The following is a 6,958-nucleotide window of genomic DNA, read 5'->3' as shown; positions in this document are numbered from 1 at the left end:
AGGTAGTTAAAGCATCAAAACCACATTAGTAACCATATGTCGCTCAAAATCACAGGCTACGCCAAATCTCAGGTAGTAAATCATAAAAAACCAAAATATGCATGTATATATAAGGTTTATATTTATTTTAAGGTAGCACCACCACCAAGAACCAAATGTAGTGAAATATGTATGTATGAATATGGTTACAAAAAAGACCAGATCTAAGCTAGACATCCAAGCAACAGGCTGAAGGTCAGATTTTTGTAAGTCAAAGCAAAGAGTCTCCCCCATATCACGATACCATAACATACTCAGGTAGTAAAGCACCAAAAACCAGATCAGCATCCATATCTCGATCAGAATTTATGCCAATTCTTAGTAAAGTATCAAAACCAGAATATGTATAAGGTTTACATATATTTTATGGCAACATCACCACCAAGAACTAGATGTAGTGGAATATGTATGTATGAATATGGTTAAAAAAACACATCTAAGCTAGACATCCAAGCAACAGGCTGAAGGTCAGATTTTTTGTAAGTCAAAATAGTCTCCCCCATATCACAATACCATAACATACTTAGATAGTAAAGCACCAAAAATCATATCAGTATCCATATGTTGGTCAAAATTTATGCCAATTTTCAGTAAAGCATCAAAACTAGAATATGTTTGTATGTAAAAAGTCTACATATAAATTATGGTAATACTCCCAAGAGCCAGTTGTAGTAGAATATTTATGTATGAATAAGGTTTACAAAAAAGATAAGATCTAAGCCAGATATCCAAGACCGAAAAATCCCACCAGTAATCAGCAACAGGTTGTAGGTAAATCAAAGCAAACAAGCACGCCACTAATGTGTGAATACAAGTTAGTGAAAAATCCTATTTTGTGCTCAAGTCATCTTTCTATTGTATATCCATAATCCTTGGCTATTTTAAGATATTTTCCTAATGAACTGTTGTTTTAGTAAAAAGTCAAGCTTAAAAGAACAGTAATCACTTTACTTGAATAGAATCAATTATCTTTTGTTCAAGCCAAAAAGAAGTAAATCTTTAGCCAGAGAGAGTGAGCATAATTTCCATCTTAATTTATTCCACAGTATAGTATCAAGAAAAATATATAGCAGATTAATACCACCAACTAGTTAAATCAGTCATCCAATTAAGGACTAGTATCCTTCTAAAAGCCTCATAAAACCATAGTGGCATAACACTAGAAATTTTCTAAAACTGAGATTTGAGTGAAATATAGAACCCGTGGAGCAGAAGCAATTCCAAATAATCTCTAGAGTACTCGGGGAAAGCCAAGCACATTTCCATTCACTCTCACTCTCATTCTCCCTCTTTTAAAAAAATAAAACCGAGTCCAAGTCTAAGTCGGCCATATCTGGTTGTTTTAATGTTGCAAGGGACAACACAACAAAATCCAATGCCCAATCCCTAACCCATAATTATTTTTCCTGTTTGTAAAAAGGAAAAAGACAGAAAAAACCAAAGTCTAAGTGAAGGGAGAAGAGCCCGTCACTTTTATATAGGGATAGTGGATTGGTATGAGACAGCAAAAAAGCACGTCAGCTATTGTCGTTATAATAAAATATGACAGGTATGGCCACACCTTGCATGATCACCACGGTGAGCAATCCCATCAAAATAGTGTACAGGCCCTTCTCTTCAGGAGGGAAAGAGGAGGAGTTATCATGAAAAGGATGAGCCACATGCCGCGCCAAGTCGCCACCATCATCAGAAAGGGAAGCTTTCGTCGTGAATCCTCTTGAGTGAAAGGGGGAAGGGATCAATGGCGACAGATGTTAGTGGAATACCCTCGCATCCATTATGTGAGGAGGAGCCATAATGGGGAGGAGGTCACCATTTATCTTTTAAGGGTTAAATCCTTAAGGGATTGCTGCCACTGAGCCTAGCTTTATAGTGGTTCACATTCAACCATGCTTACCAAGATAGCAGTGTAAGCCTGAATCAAGGATTCAATCACAATCCCCCTATGCAGTAATTACAATCTCAAGGTGGACATCCTTATGCTAAAAATAAGCTACTTGTAAACATGCAGCAATAGTGTCAAAGGCTTAGTCAACTTCCAGAAGTGTATGAGTATGTGTGTGTTGGGTGAAGCATTAGCTACATAAATAGTTCAGGTAGATATACTAATAGGTTAAGTATAGCTGTGAGTGTAGCTAGAAATAGCTATCATAGTCAAATGTCGTTATCGTGTGTGTGTGTGTGTGTGTGTACCCGTCCTATCCCTGACGCCATACACAATGGATTTCGGCAATAGGCCCATTGTGTATGGGCCTACCGCTTTATCAAAAAGACGAGATTAACAAAAGTCGAGTATGAAGATTTACCAGAGAAGTGCCAAGTCAGAGTGTCCTTGAAGAGGGTAAAGTCAGTTGTATCAACACAATATCTTATATAGTCTTCAAGGAAGACATAACTCCTGTAGGAGTTTAAATGCTTTGGCATCCAATTTGAAAAAAGTATGGTTGTCATTCATAGTCTTTAGATGATATATTTCATGCTTTTTCTCTTGATCCCAAAAAGTCTTTAGATGATATATTTCATGCTTTTGCTCCTGATCCCAAAAAGTCTCTAGATGATATATTTCATTCTTTTGCCCCTAATCATGTTCCTGAAATCATGTGAATAAAGTTTATTAAGCATGGGTGAGTAGAATTGGATTAACTTGCTACCTAAAACTGAATGATACAAAAGACTACAATAGTCATGAGTAGGAATCCAGTATATAGTCAAGGAGAGACCACCTAACACCTATCAACCTGACAAGGAATAATAGAGAGTGGGTCAGTCAAAGCCTATAGACAAAAGTAATCAAAGCCAGCTTCCCGGCCCACCCAGTTGCCTCAGAGGGCCTGGTGTTTAGGGACGCGTCTGTAGCTGTTTTAAATTAAATACATATACACCAAAGAACATGACGTTCAAAAAAACGACTCGCTTTAGATCACTAGGGAAGGATTTGTACAAAAACATTTCAGTCTTTGATGCATTATTGTAAAATATAATAAGAATGAGGTATCATTCCAAATGATTTTAAACAAAAGTGTCAGAACTATCCCAGCTGAATCATCAAGGGTCTTCAAAGTCGGACTGCAACATGCTAAACCTTTGTAAGTGAAGATAGAATTCTCACCTGCATCCATATAGTCAAGACAACAGATTTGGCTACATATGGCAGGCTTCAAAGAACCTATCGATTGTTATCCATGTCCAACTTAAAAATTATTAGACTAGCTACTGTCCTAAATATTTCTTAAAAGTATAGATATACAGAAACACTTAACTACTTCAACCTTTTTTCCAAGATTGTAATGTCCAAGTAAGGATTTGCTAATTCAAAGTAGTGTATACATACTTTTGCAAGTATTCGTATTCCCTTATAAAAAACCCTGGTACCTTCCTTTATCCCCAATTAAAACTGCATTCTCAAATTAGTACCATATGCTATACCTTTAGAACAATCTTTTATAGTATTGAAGATTATCAACTTGTCGAAAAATTTTCCTTAATTAAAACGTGAATATGTAATTATAGCTTCAAAGTTATTAGTGATGCTTTGTATTATTACTACAATTATGTTGTATGGATCCAAGTCGAACATTTCAATTAGATGAATCAAAACTCACTCTAAAACCGAGAGTATTCAAGGTCAGTAACCAGTAATGTTACACCCTAGTAGCAATGAAAAGAGAGATCAAGATCAGGGTAAGCTTAATGCTATTTTAGTAAGCTCGACAGACAGCTGATCAAGAACCAAATTTCTAAAAGGCCATACTAGAATTCCTTCAAGGCTTAGCCTGTTTGATTATTGTAGTAGAATATCTTCAGCTACGTGAGGCAAAAGATCAACTGCTAGATTCCAAACTTTGGAGGAAAAATAAATTCAAAAAACAAGTCAAAAAGCCTGTATGGCAATATCACACCCAAGAGTCCTACATTTTTTTTAAAACAAAGACCAGAATTAAGCCAGTCATCCAAGAACCAAAAGCCAAATATTATGGAGTATTGAGCAACAGGCTGAAGGTCAGATTTTTTGCTAATTAAAGCAAAGAAGCTCTCCCCTATCACAACATCATAATATCTTCAGGTAGGTAAAGCATCAAAACCCAATTAGTAACCATATCTCGGTCAAAATCACAGGTTATGCCAAATCTCAGGTAGTAAAGCATCAAAAACCCCCGAATATGTATGTATATATAAGGTTTACATATATTTTATGGCAGCACCAACACCACCAAGAACAAGGTGTAGTGGAATATGTATGTATGAATATGGTTACAAAAAAGTTCAGATCTAAGCCAAACATTTAAGCAACAGGCTGAATGTCAAATTTTTTGTAAGTCAAAGGAAACAATCTCCCCCATATCACAATACCATAACATACTCAGGTAGTAAAGCACGAAAAACCAGATCGGTATCCATATGTCGATCAGAATTTATGCTTATTCTGAATAAAGTATGAAAACCAGCATATATAAAAGGTTTACATATTTTTACGGAAGCATCACCACCAAGAACTAGATGTAGTGGAATATGTATGTATGAATATGGTTTTAAAAACCCAGATCTAAGCCAGACATTTAAGCAACAGGCTTAAGGTCAGATTTTTTGTAAGTCAAAACAGTTTCCCCCATATCACAATACCATAACATACTTAGGTAGTAAAGCACCAAAAACCAAATCAGTATCCATATGTCGGTCAAAATTTATACCAATTTTCAGTAAAGCATCAAAACTAGAATATGTATGTATGTGTAAAGTCTACACATAATTTATGGCAGTACTCCCAAGAGCCAGATGTAGTAGAATATTTATGTATGAATAAGGTTTACACAAAATATCAGATCTAAGCCAGATATCCAAAGACCCAAAAAGCCAACCAGTAAGCATTAGGCTATAGGTAATCACACCACTAATGTGTGAATACAAGTTAGAGAAAAGATCCTATTTTGTGTTCAAGTCATCTTTCTATTGTATATCCATAATGCTCGGCTATTTTAAGAGATTTTCCCAATGAACAATTCATTTAGTAAAAAGTTAGGCTTAAAAGATCAGTAATCACTTTACTTGAATAAAATCAATTATGAGACAGATTAACCTTGTGTGTTATGCAACCGAGCCCTCTTGTTCAAGCCAAAAAGAAGTAAATCTTTAGCCAAAATAAGCGAGCATGATTCCCATCTTAATTTATTCCACAATATAGTATCAAGAAAAATATACATCAGATCAATCTCGCCAACTACTTAAAGAAGTCATCCCGTCAAGGACTAGTATCCTTTTAAAAGCCTCATAAAACCATAGTGGCATAACGCTAGAAATTTTCTAAAACTGAGATTTGAGTGAAATATAGACCCTGTGGAGAAGAAGCAATTCCAAATAATCTCCAAAGTACTCGGGGAAATCCAAGCCCATTTCCATTCACTCTCACTCTCACTTTCACTCTCCCTCTTTTGATAAAATAAAACCAAGTCCAAGTCTAAGTCGGCCATATCTGGTTGTTTTAATGTTGCAAGAGACAACACAACAAAACCCAATGCCCAATCCCTAACCCATAATTATTTTTCCTGTTTGCAAAAATGAAAAAGACAGAAAAAACCCAAGTCTAAGTGAAATGAGAAGAGCCCCTCACCTTTATATAGGGGTAGTTGATTGGTATGAGGCAACAAAAAAGCACGTCAGCTACTGTATGAAAGGTATGGCCACACCTTGCATGCTCACCACGTCGAGCAATCCCATCAGAATAGTCTACAGACCCTTCTCTTTAGGAGGGAAAGAAGAGGAGTTATCATGAAAGGATGAGCCACATGTCGCACCAAGCCACCGCCATCATCAGAAAGGGAAGCTTTCATCGTGAATCCTCTTGAGTGAAAGGGGGAAGGGATCTGTGGCGACAGATGTTAGTGGAATACACTCGCATCGATCATGCCAGGAGGAGCCATAATGGGAAGGAGGTCTACCATTTATCTTTTAAGGGTTAAATCCTTAAGGGATTGCTGCCACCACTGAGCCTAGCTTTTAAGTGGTTCACATTCAACCATTCTTACCAAGATAGCAGTGTAAGCCAATATCAAGGATTCAATCACAATTCCCCTATGCAGTAATTTCAATCTCAAGGTGGACATCCTTATGCTAAAAATAATCTACTTGTAATCATGCAGCAATAGTGTCAAAGGCTTAGTCAACTTCTAGAAGTGTATGTGTATGTGTGTGTTGGGTGAAGCATTAGCTACATAAATAGTTCAGGTAGCAATACTAGTAGGTTGAGTATATTTCTGAGTGTAACTAGAAATAGCTATCATGGTCGGATACCGTGACCAAGTGTGTGTGTGTGTGTGTGTGTGTGTGTGTGTGTGTGGAGTCAATGCAAGCATCAACTAAATCAAGTGGGCAAGTCTAGTAGGTAAATACAATGAATCTAGACAAGGTAGAGTAAGGGGAGAAATCTAGACAAGGTAGAGTAAGGGGAGAGCTCCATGGTGTGTGTGGAGTCAATGCAAGCATCAACTAAATCAAGTGGGCAAGTCTAGTAGGCAAATAGAATGAATCTAAACAAGGTAGAGTAAGGGGAGAGCTCCATGGTGTGGGATTAAGCACAAATGTCTAATAATCCACATAAAGAATGCCTTTAAAATAAATAAATAAGAGCATGTTAGTATTTCATAAAAAGGTAACCTACTTGCACACTACAACTACTACATTGCGAAGATATCTACATCAAATTTAGCTCAAGTAAGAGTCTACACGTAGACCAACACAGAAGGTGGATCCATGCAAAGAATATATATATTTTTTAAGGAGTGAGTATTTCAAACTACAAAAATTGAGGAGCTTTTTAAAAGCGGCTTGATTATTACCCTCACCTAATGAACATGTTAGGTGTTTACCTAAAATTGATAATGAGGCAAAAAAAAGTAATCCAAATAGTGTCTTGCAGGTTAAGGGA

This window comes from Adiantum capillus-veneris, chromosome 1 (assembly GCF_014529385.1).
Source record: "Adiantum capillus-veneris isolate H3 chromosome 1, ASM1452938v2, whole genome shotgun sequence".
NCBI lineage: Eukaryota > Viridiplantae > Streptophyta > Polypodiopsida > Polypodiales > Pteridaceae > Adiantum > Adiantum capillus-veneris.
The sequence above is the reverse complement of the archived record's forward strand: the minus strand, read 5'-3'. Positions refer to the sequence as shown.